This window comes from Zalophus californianus, chromosome 8, assembly GCF_009762305.2.
Source record: "Zalophus californianus isolate mZalCal1 chromosome 8, mZalCal1.pri.v2, whole genome shotgun sequence".
Classification (NCBI taxonomy): domain Eukaryota; kingdom Metazoa; phylum Chordata; class Mammalia; order Carnivora; family Otariidae; genus Zalophus; species Zalophus californianus.
This window is the reverse complement of record NC_045602.1, coordinates 52,658,246-52,673,691: the sequence shown is the minus strand read 5'-3', so window position 1 is coordinate 52,673,691 and position 15,446 is coordinate 52,658,246. Positions and strand designations below refer to the sequence as shown.

The 15,446-nt window shown below is 45.7% G+C and overlaps 1 pseudogene; it reads left to right on the top strand.

Annotated features, from left to right (window-relative positions):
* Window positions 1-13,808: 13,808 nt before the first annotated feature.
* Window positions 13,809-14,357, top strand: LOC113938572 (annotated as a pseudogene).
* The last annotated feature ends 1,089 nt before the right edge of the window (window positions 14,358-15,446 follow it).

Genomic DNA, 15,446 nt, shown 5'->3' with positions numbered 1-15,446 from the left:
CTCCCCTCTGCCGGGATGTGGCTCATGGGTAAAGAACTCACAGGGCCTTCTTGCTGGGGCCTGGCCTCTCTTTGGAGGAGGCTTGTTCTTCTCTTGTGGGGTCTGTGTGAGAAGACGCTCCAGCAGCTTCTGCCTGCCTGGGAAGCTGGAAACGCCTGAGGTGGATCGGATTTACTCTGACCTTCCACTCTGAGCCCTCTCTGTCTCTGGAAAGGACTGAGTTTAAGTGTGGGCCTTGGAATAAGGGCCCAGGAGGCAGCTTCCGTTTGGTTTTAAGACAGGCCCTCAGGCTCACAGCTGGAGGCTCATAGCTGCACACAATTCAGTCCAGCTCAGCAGGAGACCAACTGGAGCTTGGGGCAAAAGTGTGACTGAATAAGGTGATTTGAGGGAGGCTGACAGAGTGGTGTGTTCTTGGTAAGGGGGAAGAACACTGTCCCCACAGCCTAGCAAGCCTGTTTCACTACTATAATGTCTAGGAGAGACCAGTCCCAAGATGGAAATTCACCTTCCCTCAAACATAGGAAGACCAATCCCATCAGCCTGCATTCCTGTTTCTGGCAGGCTCCACCCGAAATCTGAGACTCCCAGGGCATCACCACCCAGAAAACCTACCTCTGCGAGGTGGCTCTCTATATTCCCAATCTGGCCGATCTTCTCCCTGTCTCTGCCCCCAGTCCTCCTACTAAGCCTTCTAGAACTCTTGATCTGTCACCAGAAAAACTGCTTGTGACTGCAACCTGTGCTCTGAACGGAACTTGACCTTGCTTCAGGAAAACCTGGCTATCTCCCGAGGACAGTGTCCTTTGTGCCCCTTTCTTAAGGCCCACCACGGTGCGGAAGCTGGGTAGGGACCCTCCTTGCTCCTCATGCCACTCCCAGGCAGTTTCTCCTTCCTTCCTCAAAACCCTGCAGTTGCGGTGAAGCATGTGCCGTCAGACTCTAATCACAGGCTAGCCCTCTTTCTTAAAGTCACTGACCCACCTTCAGTCATTCCCCCTTCTTCACTGGGATTTGAGTGGTTAGCTCACCGTCTGTCTCTCCACTACTGCTCACATTAAGCATCGCTGGTGACTTCAAGCAGCCCATCTGATCTCATCTCCTTCCCCCCTCTGCCCTCTAACAAACTGGCCTCATTGTTATCTTCAAAATCAAGCTAGTTCCTCCCTAAGGGTCTTTGCATGGGCTGTTTCTCTATGTGTAACACACTTGCCTCATATAGTCTCATGTCTCTCCCTCACTGCGTTCTGATCTTAAGAATTAACTTTCAAGTGAGATCTTCTTTGCCCATCCTATCGAAGATAGCCACCCATCCCCATGGCTTTACAGCCCCTAATCCTGCTTTATTTTTTTCTCTCATAGCACTTACATTTGTATACAACATTATATATTTGTTGTTTGTTTGTTTGTTTGTTTGTTTTTGCCTGTTTCCTCTACTGGAATGTAGTAAGCTCATGAGAGAGAGCAGGGGCTTTTCCTGTCTTAATCATTGTATCTCCAGTGCTTACGCAGGAACTGCGCATAGAAGGTACTCAATAAACCTATTTCGAATGACTACTTGAATTAAAGAGAAGGATTTTCCTGGCATGTTCCTGTGCATAGTTCTTTAAGAACCTGTGATAGAAGTGAATGGCCCTGGTTCTTGGTAAATAGTAAGATGGTAAATACCATCTCATGGTAACTAGCAAGGTGAAGGTGAAGGGTTAGCCCGACCTGACTGAAGTAACTGAAGGTGCATCTTCAGAAATGACTTAGGAAGGACAGGCTATGGTCTTTAAATATTAAGAAATATCACGTGAAAGAGGGATTCGTTTCATTCATCATTGCTCTAAAGCTCTACTCTGCACAATTTTAAAAATTGTTCATCTGTATCAGTAAAATATTTTCAGCATCTTTTTAGTAAATGCATCCTCATTTACAAATTGCATGCATATTAATCAAGGATGACGACAAGTTAACCCAAATTTTCTCTCTTGGGAAGAACGAAAGCCCACTTCTGATGGTAGACAACCCGCTGGGTCCCTGGGAATTCTTCCTGCACCTGATGGCAATTGGCTCTTGTTGCAGTTCCCCATGGGGGACCCCTACAGTCCTGTCCCCAATCCTGTCTTGGACGTCCTCCCTCCTTCCTTCTGCACGTGGCCTTATCACTGAGGGTCACCTGAGCACATGTCTTCCTAGGACCTGAAAGCACCTCCTGAACATTACTATAGGAGGAAACACTCTTGAATGCTGAGAGCCCTCCAGCAGTGGAGTGTGCCGGCCTCTCAGGAAGTGTGTATAGTCTAATCACTGAGCTTGCTCAGGTGGCATGGCTTCCTGGAAATTTGCTTTTCCTGGAAATTTGGACTAGACCTATGTTTCTCAAAGAATGCTGTCCGCAGCCGAATCAGCTATGCGTGTGAGGGCGCCTTTGTGGAGGGGCTGTTAGAAATGCAGATCTCTGGGCCTCTCCCAGACCGCCTGCATCAGTGTATCTTGGGGAAGGATCTAGGAATCAGCAAGTTGGAGTTGAAGCCTGGCTGGATAAAACCTACTGGGATGTCCACCCCCACTCTAGAAGTCCCTGATTCAACTTCTAATGCCGTTTATTAGCTGGGACCAGCTGGAAGCCCTGGAGCATGTTAGCTAACTATTTGAGCCTCTGTTCTGTCATTTTTTTTTTTTTTTAAGATTTATTTATTTGAGAGAGTGAGCACACATAAGCGCGGGGAAGGGCAGAGGGAGAGGGAGAGAAGCAGACTCCCCGCTGAGCAGGGAGCCTGACTCCGGGCTCAATCTCACAATCCCGAGATCACTGTCCTGAGATCATGACCTGAGCCAAAATCAAGAGTCAGACGCTTAACCGAGGGCACCACCCAAGCGTCCCTGTTTTGTCATCTCTGAAAGAGAGGTTAAGCTGTAGTCTCTCTTAGCTCTGGAGTCGCACGCCTTTCTTTTTAAAATGTTTCATTTTATTAAAATTTTTATTTTACAAATTGAGATGAAATTGACATATAACATTGTTTTAGTCTTAGGTGTACAACATAATGATTTGACATATGTGTCTCGTGAGATGATTATTGGAATAAGCTCAGTGAACACCCATCACCACACATAGTTGCAAGTTTTTCTTTCTTGCGAGGAAAGCTTTTAAGATCTACTCTCTCAGCAACTTTCCAACGCACACCACAGTACTGTTAACTAGAGTCATCATGCTGTGCATGACATCTCTGGGACCGTGCCTCTGTTTTCCACCTTGTCTCTCTTTATTTGAAGCTTTGCTTATAGCTGGGTACACTTGAGCATGTTTAAAAACGTTTTGTTGCAGTGAAATAAAATATAGTAAGTGCTCAATAAATTTTTGTTGATTGATAGCTTGGTTTAGGGTTAGTCAAAGAAGACCATTCAAAGCAGGAGGAAAGCCACATCTTAAAAGCCCGGAGCTTCCCAAACCTTGGCTCGCTTCAGAACTTCACATGAAAGCTGTTATTTAAGTTGTGCTTCTGAAGTGGGCTGGAGGGAGGGGCCATGACTTGCCATCACAGGACAGCTGCGGGCCCGTCAACACTCTGTTAGCCAGGCCTGTTGCCTGAAAGAGCTTTTCCCTGTGTGGCTTTATCAAAGGCCGCGGGCCAGCAGCTAGCCACACAGAGCTGTTCCTGTGTGGGCACAGAGACACCTCGTCAGGCTGCCCCTCGGAGGAGCCACAGGGCTGGCTTCCATCCCCTACGCAGGGAGGAAGATGCAGGAGGAGAAAGGGGCCTGTGGTGTTTGTCCAGGTCCCACAAGCAGCAGGCAAGACCCGTAATATTCACGGTCACACCTGGGGATGTGGAAGCTGGTGTCTTTGGCTGCAGTGTCTCCATCTACTTTGTGTTTAAGACGACACTTAGGAAAGAGGAGAGCTGCATTTCTGAGTCAGGGACGTTGTATGTGGCTGGGAGTCTGAGGGAGGCTCCTGTGTGCGGGGACCGACATGACTCCTGTCTGCCAAAGACAGCTGTCCGGCAGGCCAGATTGCCTGCTTGGGCACCTGGGCTCTCTTCTCAGTCTTGCCTTCTTTGCTGGAGAGTCGGCATTCAAGAATTCAAGACCATCCGGGTGAGCTGTTTCTGCTGATGGGGAGGACCCCAGTAGAGTGACTCAGGGACTCTCACCCCTTGCTGTCAGGATCTGGCCTCACACAAGCCAGACGCAAGAGTCCTCAAGTGCCCCCCCAACTTGGGTCCCTTTGTTGTTCTTCTCTGAGGCCCCTGCCTACAGAGATAAACTTCCAAGACTCCCCAGAGACACGAGGACTGGATGACATCCCAAGTGTCTTTTTTCCAAACATGTTCCCCCCAGGGAAGAGAATTTGCATTAACTCAGCACCTACTATGTGTGAGGCACCCATTATGTGTTTTACACTAATGCTCTCCAAAGTGGTGTGCGAGATCCCTGAGGATGACCCTCTGGGGAGCAGGAAGAACATACTAGAACTTCTATTTATATTTATTTTCTGATCTAAAAAATAGGAAAGAGATTAAGAACACTTGTATTTAATGGAAACTAGCTGCTTTATGCCCGGCACATGAGGCATCTTGAGGTTAGAATGGGGGTTACAACCACTCCGAAGGCTGACGGTGACATCCTCGGGTTTTCATTTGTTCATTTCTAGCATATTGAGACAAACCGCAACGAACATGCCTGTATTTAGGGATTTCAGAATAATCCTCACCAGTGGCAAAGCTTGGAGTTGGACAATGTTGACCTGACCCCTACTCATTTTAGCAGGTGAGAGAAAAGTGTCAGGGAGTAACCAGTTTCATGTTGGTACAGGCTCCCTTAGGGGGCCTGCGTGAAGAATGGAGAAGGCCAAGGTGGGTGGTGAGACCAGTTTTGCCTGGGACAGTAAGGGTTTCACCAAAGGGGAAATGTTTTAGATGGCTCGAAAACATGTTCTTAAATTTGGCTGCCTATCAGAAACATTCAGAGAGGTTAAAAGAAAAAAAAAAAAGGCTGATTCCTGGACTCCTCCCCAAACCCATCAGGTCAGTGTCTCAGTGGGGAATACTGAGAACCCCCTGTGTTTGCCCCAACAGCTTCCCTGTGGTCAGACACCCTGGCAAGGCTGGCAGGACAGGCCTGGGAGCCGGGTCAGCCCCGGGGGCCTCCACTTCCATCCAGCTGCTCCTGCCCTCTGCAACCCTCTTCCTTGGGGCTGGGCTTGGGGCCTTCCAAATGGAAGGCCAGGTTCCTCCCTGCTACTCTGAGCACGTAACTGGGTCCAGAGACCAAGGTCCCAATGACCGGGCAGGAGCCTCCCAACTCCATGATCTATGCCGCACCGACTCACTTACTGCCATCTGCCCGTGGACTATGCATCCAGAAAAGATTTCTTTGTTAAAACACACAACGGTGAGCCTGCTTTGGCCCCAGGCTTCTGTGTCATAACTCTTTTTTTTTTATTGGAGCAAAAAGAAGTAGCACATTATTGTTCTTCAGCTCCATGTTTTCTCATGGATCAAGAGAGCAACAAGCACTTTGTGTGAACAGAAAAGCCTGCTTTGTTGTCTGAGGACAGGGAGGTGAGAGAGCTGGGGAGGACCTTCACAGGCCATAAAAGAGACACACCACACGCTTGAGGCGCCTGGGCGGAGGGCTTGGGAATGGGTGGGAAGAAATCATTTGCACCTATTCACTGGCTCATCAGGGTTTCGCACGTTTCACTAGTAAAAGTGACCTTGGCAGGTCTGTGTCAAGGTTCTCCGGCAGAGCCTTGCTACTGGGAGGGTGATTCTGGGACAGCTTTATGCAACGATGATGTTACTGCAAAACGGAATGAGTTGATCAAGCTGTTGAGGGTGCTTCGGTGTTTTAAGATACCTCGGTGCTAAGGATATGACAATTAGTAGTGTGCTTTCCACCTGTCATCTCTTCCCCATGACCTGCGAGGGGACAAGGTGGCTGTTGACTTCGCAGTGACAGAGGAGGCCACCAAGGCTCAGAGAACCTGAGCTCCCACAGCAGAGCCAAGTTCAATTCCTGATGCTTGTGTTTTACTTGACTCCACTGATGTCAGAAACCATGCAGTATTGGAAGTATTTCCCTACGTTATTGGCTTTCACAGGTCTGTATTTTTACACACTGGATAGTCTTCAAGAGAACGTGAGGTTGATTCAACTGATAAGTTAGCACAAACCTCCTAAGATGTGTACATGACTTTGAGAAACATTCCTCATGAACATAATTAAAATTTTCAACAGCACAGAAATGAATAAACAAGTCAGCTAGGTCTCTTCTCTTTCTACCTCTTACTAGATAAATGCTCTTATTAGAACACCGATTCTCAAAGTTTAGGGAGCATGATCACCTGGAGGGCTTGTAAACCAGATTGCTGGGCCTCACCCCTGGAGATTCTGATTCAGCTGGTCTGGGTGGGGCCTGAGAATTTTGTTTCTATTAAACTTCCTAATGATACTGATGCTGCTGGTACAGGGACCTCACTTTAAGAATCACTGTTTTATAGTGTTTTTATTTTTCCTATGTGTACCTCTATAGCTCTGCATGTATATAAACCCAGTTTTTTAAAAGGAACCCATTTACTTACTCTTTTGAAATTTGTTTTTATTTAACAAAATATCCTAGACATCATTCCAACTCTGTAGATTAAGATCTACATCATTCTTTTTATTTTATTTATTTTATTTTTAAAGATTTTATTTATTTGACAGAGAGAGACAGCAAGAGAGTGAACACAAGCAGGGGGAGTGGGAGAGGGAGAAGCAGGCTCCCCACTGAGCAGGGAGCCCGAAGTGGGGCTCGATCCCAGGACCCTGGGATCATCACCTGAGCCGAAGGCAGATGCTTAACGACTGAGCCACCCAGGCACCCCTTATTTTATTTTTTTTAAGTAGGCTCTACACCCAGTGTGGAACCCAAGCAGGGCTTGAAATGGACCCTGAGATCAAGACCTGAGCTGAAATTAAGAGTCAGATGCTTAACTGACTGAGCCACCCAGGGCACCTCTATGTTGTTATTTTAATTTGCATGTCTCTATTAGTGAAGTTGGGCATATGTTATTGGCCAGCTGTATTTCTTTTTCTGTAATATGCTTGCTTATATCCTTTGCCTGTTTTTCAGGGAAAGGGAATTCAGAATGGCAGAAAAATTCATGGCAATTTCTTTACTGTGTTGGGCATAGCTTGGGCTCCTGACACCTTGCTGAAGCATTTTGGAGGTGCCACCGAAGAGAAACAGGAAACAACTCAACACCAAAAACACCCCCAAATAATCCAACTAAAAAAATGGGTGGAGGACCTGAATAAACATTTTGCCAAAGAAGACAAGCAGACGGCCAACAGACACATGAAAGCTGCTCAACATCACTCATCATCAGGGAAATGCACATCACAACCACAGTGAAAGATCATCTTCCACCTGTCAGAATAGCTAAAGTCAAAAAGACAGGAAATAAGCATTGGTGAGACGGTGGAGAAAAAGGAACCCTCCTACACTGTTGGTGGGAATACAAACTGGTGCAGCCACTGTAAAAACAGTATGGAGTTTCCTCAAAAAACTGAAAATAGAATTACCCTGTGATCCAGCAATTGCACTACTAGGTATTTGCCTAAAGAAAATGAAAACACTAATTTGAAAAGATATATGCATTCCCTATGTTTATTGCAGCATTATTTACAATAGCCAAGATATGGAAGCAACTTGTGTCCATACATACATGAATGGGTAAAGAAGATGTGGTGTACATACACACACACGAATATTACTCTGCCATAAAAATAATGAGATATTACTGTTTGTGACAACATGGATCAATCTGGAGGTTATAATGCTAAGTGAAATAAGTCAGAGAAAGACAAATACCATATGATTTCACTTATACGTGGAATTTAAGAAACAAAACAAACAAAGAAAAAAAGAGACAAACAGGGGCGCCTGGGTGGCTCGGTCGTTAAGCGTCTGCCTTCGGCTCAGGTCATGATCCCAGGGTCCTGGGATCGAGCCCTGCATTGGGCTCCTTGCTCAGTGAGGAGCCTGCTTCTCCCTCTCCCACTCCCCCTGCTTGTGTTCCCTCTCTCTCTCTGACAAATAAATAAATAAAAATCTTAAAAAAAGAAAAAAGAGACAAACAAAAACCAGACTCTTAAACAAAGGAAACTGGTAGTTGCCAGAGGGGAGGTGGGGGGTGGGGAAGAGGGTGACATAGATAAAAGGCATTAAGAGGAACAAAATTCCAGTTACATAATCAATAAGTCACAGCGATGAAAAGTCCAGCATAGGGAACATAGTAACACTGTAATACTGTTGTTTGGTGACACATGGTGACTACCCTTACTGTGGTGAGCCCTAACTAATACTTGGAATTGTTGAATCATGTTGTACACCTGAAACTAATCCAACACTGTATGTTACTTGTACTTCAATAAAAATAAAATTCAATTAAGAAAAAAGGAGAAACAGGAAACAAGCCACAGAAATGAGCAACCCTGATTAGAGGAGTGAGTTTAGAAGAGCAAAATGAACAGAGATTGTTGAGGCCAGAGAACGAGCCTGAAGGGGCAATGAAAAGGAAAAAGCCTTAAATTTCTGAGTGGTGAGTCTTTCGAGAAGGGTGGTTGACACGTACGTACTCCTTCTGCCAGAATGTGCCCCAACCCGAATTTCCATAGGTGGGCTTTATTCAGTTTAAGGAAGTTCCTTCTCATTGTAAGTGCCAGTCCTTGTCTCCGTTTCTATTCTCAGCGACATTTCAACTCAATGGGAGATAGTTTTGATGCTGGCCCTCTCACACTTCAAATTGTGGAGTATGATCTTCCAAGTACCTCTATGTTCCTTTTTTTTTTTTTTTTTTAAGCTAGAGAAATGTAAAATACAGTGGTCAGGTCAGCCTGATTTCATTTAATGAAAAGTTTGGGGCTCTTTGTATTGTAGTGTTTGGAACCGTTCTTCCGCCTTCCCCAGGAGCATGTGGTCTCAGTACTTTTCAGGGCTCATTTATGGAGCTATGTCCTCTGCCTGGACGTTGACTCTGGCACCCGAGTTAATATGACAGCAGCTCATCCCAGCAGCGGAGAGGTCCCCTCTCGCCAAGGACCTGAGCAAGTGTTTTGCATTCAGGGAGTTTCCATGATGGCATATAACCCAAACATCAGCCCTCCTTGGGTGTGTTCTCGGTCTCTGCTTCACTGCAACAGTCTTGACTCTGATCTCATTACTGGGCTCTTAGCTTATTCCTCAGAAAGCATCCTCTTGTACCCAAAGCAGGAGTGAACAATGCAGTAAGAGGAAGGTGCTGTCAAGGCTGTGGGAGCCCCTGACTTCCGTCTCCTATGAACAGACTTAGAGTCCAAGGTAGAAAACGTAGGCACTGCCAACTCCTTCCAACTCCTCACTCCCACATTCCCCCAGTGGCTAGATCCTACCAAATCTTTAAGATCTATGATCCGCTTCTTCATCTTTGTTATCCCTGGTTTAGTCTAGGTCCTTTCTTCCTTTCCTGAGTGAATGCATCGGTCTGCCGGCTTCCTCCAGTCACATCCTTCTCCCATCCATTTAGTCATATAATCATTCAGTTATTCATTCATTCATATGATGTTCTGTGAGAACTGACTTGTCTCTGTGCCAAACACATTCAAGGAATGCCACAAGGCTGTGAGTTATTAGTTACAAAGAAGACATCCAGGCTATCAGCCCTCTTGGTTCAAAGGAGTTGGGGGACTTTCCAGGGTGGGGTTTCACAGGCAGATGAACTTGAGGTGGGCCTTGAAGCATGTGTAGGTAATGTGGAAAATTCAATGAGTCATCTGCCTACCAGTTAGTCCCCATTATTTCTTGCTGCAGTGGTGTGATTTGTTCACCTCTATGCCCAGCAAGGCTGCTTCTGACTTCATTTAGGTCACTTTTAGTTGGGTCTTCAGTTATTAGGAGCCCAAAGTATTGTGCAGGTAGGATGTAGCCCAGTGCAGGTGGGATGGCTCTTTCCTGGCTTGCAGTAATGGGGTCACAGAAGGTGCCATTTGTTTCTCTGATTTCCCCAAGGTCAAGCCCGTAGGCTGGCTTGAGGGAGAAGACGAGGGTCAGGAGCTGGTGCGTGGGTCAGGGAGCTTCTCTTTCATTCTTATCTTAAGCCAGAGAGTGCCCAGCACATCCAGAAATCATGAGCACCCAAGCTGGGAAGGCATCTTGGCCATCAGCTAGGTCAGAGGTCAGGCAGGTGATGTAAATGAGTGAAACAGACCCCTGTTCGCATAATAAACATGTAGGGATAGGCTTCATTTTATGAGGAAAGTTGCTCTCTAGAATTTTTCCTGATGCAGATGGACCTCCTGGTTGTTCATTTTTCTTATGGGAATGGAAAAAGAAAAACCGTTCTTATTGAAATATAAACCACCTAATACTCAGCTTTCCCAGGTTGCAGGGACAATAGGCTGTACTAGGAATGTGAACTGGAAACGGAATGACCATAGGTGGCACCAAGTGGTTATTGCCAAATGGGAATCCTGGAGCAGTATGATAGGTCTCCTGATTTCTCAAGAGAAGCCTGAAACATGATTAAAAAAATTTTAATCCCTTTGTTTCTTGCACGTGTGCACTATAGGAACACAGCGGGAAGCAGAGTCTGGTGATAGAGGTATTTGGGGGTAGGAGTGCAGGGGGGTGGGGTGAAGATGCAGGGAGATGGAGCCAGGAGCAGGGGCTTTTGAGGGACAGAAGCTGAATTCTGATCTAGGTGAGAAACAGGCAAATGAGATAAAAAAGAACACTATAGAAAATGCAGAAAAGCATAAAGAAGAAAATGAAAATCACAATCCTGCTATACAAAAAATTAAGAAAGTGAAATTAGAAACCCAGGGGCGCCTGGGTGGCTCAGTCGGTTAAGCGTCTGCCTTCAGCTCAGGTCATGACCCCAGGGTCCTGGGATGAAGCCCGGCGTTGGGCTCCCTACTTGGTGGGGAGCCTGCTTCTCCCCCTTCCTCTGCCGCTTCCCCTGCTGTGCTCTCTCTCTCAAATAAATAAAATCTTTAAAAAAATAAATCAAGAAAAAAAGCACGTTAGACTCTTGATTTTGGCTCAGGTTATGATCTCAGGGTCATGGAATCAAGCCCTGTGTTAGGCTCTGCGCTCAGCACAGAGTTTGCCTGAGATTCTCTCTCTCCCTCTGCCTCTGCCCCTACCTCCCCACCCCAACACACGCATTCTCTCTCTCTCTCTAAAAAAGTCCCATGTACAATTGTTGCACCAAAACAATCAAGTATCTAGGAATAAATTTAACTACAGAAAAAGCACTAATTTTTTTTTTTTTTAAGATTTTATTTATTTGACAGAGAGAGACACCGCGAGAGAGGGAACACAAACAGGGGGAGTGGGAGAGGGAGAAGCATGCTTCCCTCTTGAGCAGGGAGCCCAATGCGGGGCTCGATCCCAGGACCCTGGGACCATGACCTGAGCAGAAGGCAGACATTTAACAACTGAGCCACCCAGGTGCCCCCAAAGCACTAATTTTTTAACATTTTTCCTTATGGTCTTTTTTATTGCCTCTTACAGTCATCTTTCCTGATGTTAGATTATGATCATTTCCCCCTTACCATTACAATCTCTCTGCAAACTTCCTTTTGAACGCTGATATCTCAGTGCAGTGAGGAGGCAATGGCTCGTGTAACTTTACATATTCAAATTGTGTCTGAATAAAACTCCTTCCCGAGTCTTGGCTGGTTGCTCCGTTCGCTCACTGAAACGTCACCTGTCATGCTCGGGCGGTAGAAGGGCTGCACGCCGTGCTTGGGCAGCGGCTGGCGTGTAGGGAAGGGTAAAAACTGGCAGAGAGAGAAATCTAGGCGGGGGGCGGGGGAGCAAGGCTGAGCCAGTCATGGCAGATCTTTAAGTGGAACTATAATCAAATTTAAATCATGCCCTGAGTGTTAATCCCTTTAGGAACGTTTAATGACATAAACCGCGTGGGTATAAGCCCCACATGCTCCTGGGCTCCTCAGGGGCGCTAGGAGTGGGTGGGAAGCTTCTACATTCGCCTCCCGCTAATATTACTCTCAGATGGCACAGCTAGGCGCGGAAGAAAGGATACAGGCAAATCCATGTCCAGTCCTGAAGGACGAATTGAGGTGCCGACTGAGCAGCAATTCTTTTTTTTTTTTTTTTTAAGATTTTATTTATTTGACAGAGAGAGACACAGCGAGAGAGGGAACACAAACAGGGGGAGTGGGAGAGGGGGAAGCAGGCTTCCTATGGAGCAGGGAGCCTGATCCGGGGCTCGAACCCAGGACCCTGGGATTATGATCTGAGCCGAAGGCAGACGCTTAACGACGGAGCCACCCAGGTGTCCCTGAGCAGCAATTTTTAACAGTTAGCCAGCACTGTGAGCTGCCCCCCACCCCCGCCACCCCAAGCTGTCCCCTCTGGGGCAGGTGCCCCTGGGGCCGCTGGAGGGGAGGGGGCCCAGGGAGGAGGGCCTGCCAGAGTCCCTCAGGAACGAGGTCGTCACATGCCCTTTGAGTCTCATCCTTGTGTCTGTCACCTCTCACTGCCCTCTGGTTTAGGGGTGGGGGGCCCTGGCAGACACACTATACCTGCTTTGTGACTACGTGTGTCTCCCCGAGGGTGTGTTCCCGGTGCCTTGTGCAATGACTGCGGAGTCGCGGGGCCCACGTCGGAATGCCCCTCCTAGGCAGCTGACATGGTGAAACCTGGCTGGCCCAGCCCCCCTGTGAATGCTTGCTCCCCTCATCGCTACCGCGTGCCCTGAGCAGACACTTGACAGGGTAGCGGAAATGGGTTTCAGAGAGCATTCACAACACACCTGTGTTGAGTGAGATTTTGTTGTGTGCATGTAGCACGATTCCCAGGGATCAATGAGGGTGACACCAACAAAACAAACAGATGTGTAATGTAGATTGTTTGTCTTGCTAATAATAATTAATACGATAGCTATTTATTGAGTATTTGCTATGGGCCAGTCTTTGGGCTAAGAGCTTTTATACATTAATTTATACATTTAAGCCTCACAAAACCTCCCTGAGTTAGGTACAGTTATTACCCTCATTTAAAAAAATTGTTCGGGGGCGCCTGGATGGTTCAGTTGGTTCTATCTGACTCTTGATTTCGGCCCAGGTCATGATCTCAGGGTTGTGAGATCGAGCCCTGTGTCCGGCTCTGTGTTCAGCAGGTGCTTCTCTCCCTCTCCCTCCCCTCCCTGCCCCACATTCTCTCTCTCTTTCTCTCAAATAAATACATCTTAAAAAATTGTTCTGAGTTTTTTAATTAAAAACTTTTAAATTAAAAAAATTATTATTAAAGTATAGTTGACATACAGTGCTGTATTAGTTTCAGGAGCACAACATAGTGACTCCAATTCTATACTTTACACAAACTTCACCAAGTTAAGTGTAGCTACCATCTGTCTCCCTACACCATTATTACAATATTATTAACTGTGTCCCCTATCCTGTACTTTTCATCTCTGTCACTTATTTATTTTATGACTGGAAGTTTGTGCAAAATTACGTGAAGGGGATTAAGAGGTACAAGCTTCCAGTTATAATACCCTCATTTCAATAATGAGGAAACTGAGACCCAGGGAAGTTAAGTAATCTGCCCAAAGTCCACAGTGGTGGGGCCCAGACTTAATCACATGCCCAGGTACTTGACCATGAAAACATGTTCATAGGAATTAACTGTAAAATAAAGAAAATATTGAACTTATTTATCACTGTCTCATATTAAGTTTTTTTTTTTTTGTCTCATATTAAGTTTTAAGGCTATAAGTTTAAAGGAGAAAAGGAAGACTTTCCTGAGCAAGACAGGAAACCTAGTACATGGGCAGATTTGAGGATTTGCAGAAGTCGTGTTTGTAACTCATTTAACATACATAAAAAACTAGCCAAAAAATTTGCATGTAATTGACTTAGATGACGCCCCTTTTCTGAGTGCAAAATTTGGAAGACAGCTTGTACTTGACTGGAAACTTTGTCCAAAATGAACACAGATAATCAATGGCAGTGTGGATGTTGATTCTAAGAATAGCAGAGAAGAAAACCTGATTCAGATGGAAGAACTGCTAAAGCTTTGTGGTCATTACAATTTGCAAACCCACGAAAGCAAACTGAATTTGCTCCAGAAACTGGAAAAAGAGAAAAAAATAGGCTCACAAGGAAGGCAACAGCTGGCTCTGACAGGTGAGTGACGCCAGCGAAGGGTGAGGCCCATGGTCACCAGGGTCTCCTGATTTTCAGGACGTGTCTGTGCTTGTCCTGCCTGGGGTCCCACCAAACGAGGAGGCTCAGTGCTGCTGAGACCTCAAGCGGCTATACGAGCAAATTGAAATCAAAGGAGGAGAAATCATTCATAACAAACATGCTGGATAATTTGTGGCATCAAATTATCGGATCTTGAAAGATCTCTTCTCTATTTCTTTTTTTTTTTTTTAGATTTTATTTATTTATTTTAGAAAGAGAGAGAGAGAGAGTGAGGAGAGGGGCAGAGGGAGAGGGAGAGAATCTCAAGCAGACTCCCCACCGACTGCAAGCCCGATGTGGGCTCCATCCCACCACCTCAAGATCACGACCTGAGCTGAAACCAAGAGTCGGACACCCAACTGACAGAGCCACCCAGGCTCCCCAAAGGTCCCTTCTGTATTTCTAAAACTGTCATTCTAAGATACATTTTAAAGTTGACTGCCAAATGATGAAAATTTGAAAACCACCTCAACATGCAAGTGTGCACTAATGTTGCATTTAGGGAGCTTTAAGGTTCATTATTTGATGTAAATTTAAATGGGCTGAACTCAGCAGTCAGATTTAAGCCTGTCTGGGACAATGTCCACAAGTAGGTAAAGGCGGTCCTCCATCGGCACAGTTCAAATGTCAGTTACCATGGTGTATACTGAGTAGCTACCTGAACTACAAACACCCCTGCTAGCTATTTGGTCCACAGATCATTATGTAACAGATGTGCTTCACGATCAGTGACCAATCACGGTACTTCTCTCATTTGCAGCTAGAGGAACCTCGTGAAGGCACGCCTAATGTAAATGGGGAAACTAGTTGTGATGAAAAGGATGAATAATGGCCCAAAGGAAGTGATGGTAAAAAAAATTCACAGTAAAGGAAATTGCAGAGAGATTTTACAATGTTGAAAGCACAGCTGATAAAATGGCAGAAGCGGATCCAAACTTAAAAAGAGTATGCCAAGTTGCAATGGTATAGAAAAGATGCTTACTCAGTATCATAAGGTAACAAAAAAGGCAAGTACCGTTCAAACTACTCTCGATTAGTTGTTTACAATGAGATAACACAAATCTCGATGTTTCTGATGTTTTAAATTATAGGGTACTAATACTTATTACAATTATTCATTTTATTTTACACTTATAACTGACGGTAAGAGTTTTTAATATTTTGACAGATCTTTAAAGGTCACAGAACAATCATTTCCCCCATCAATTATTAAGATTA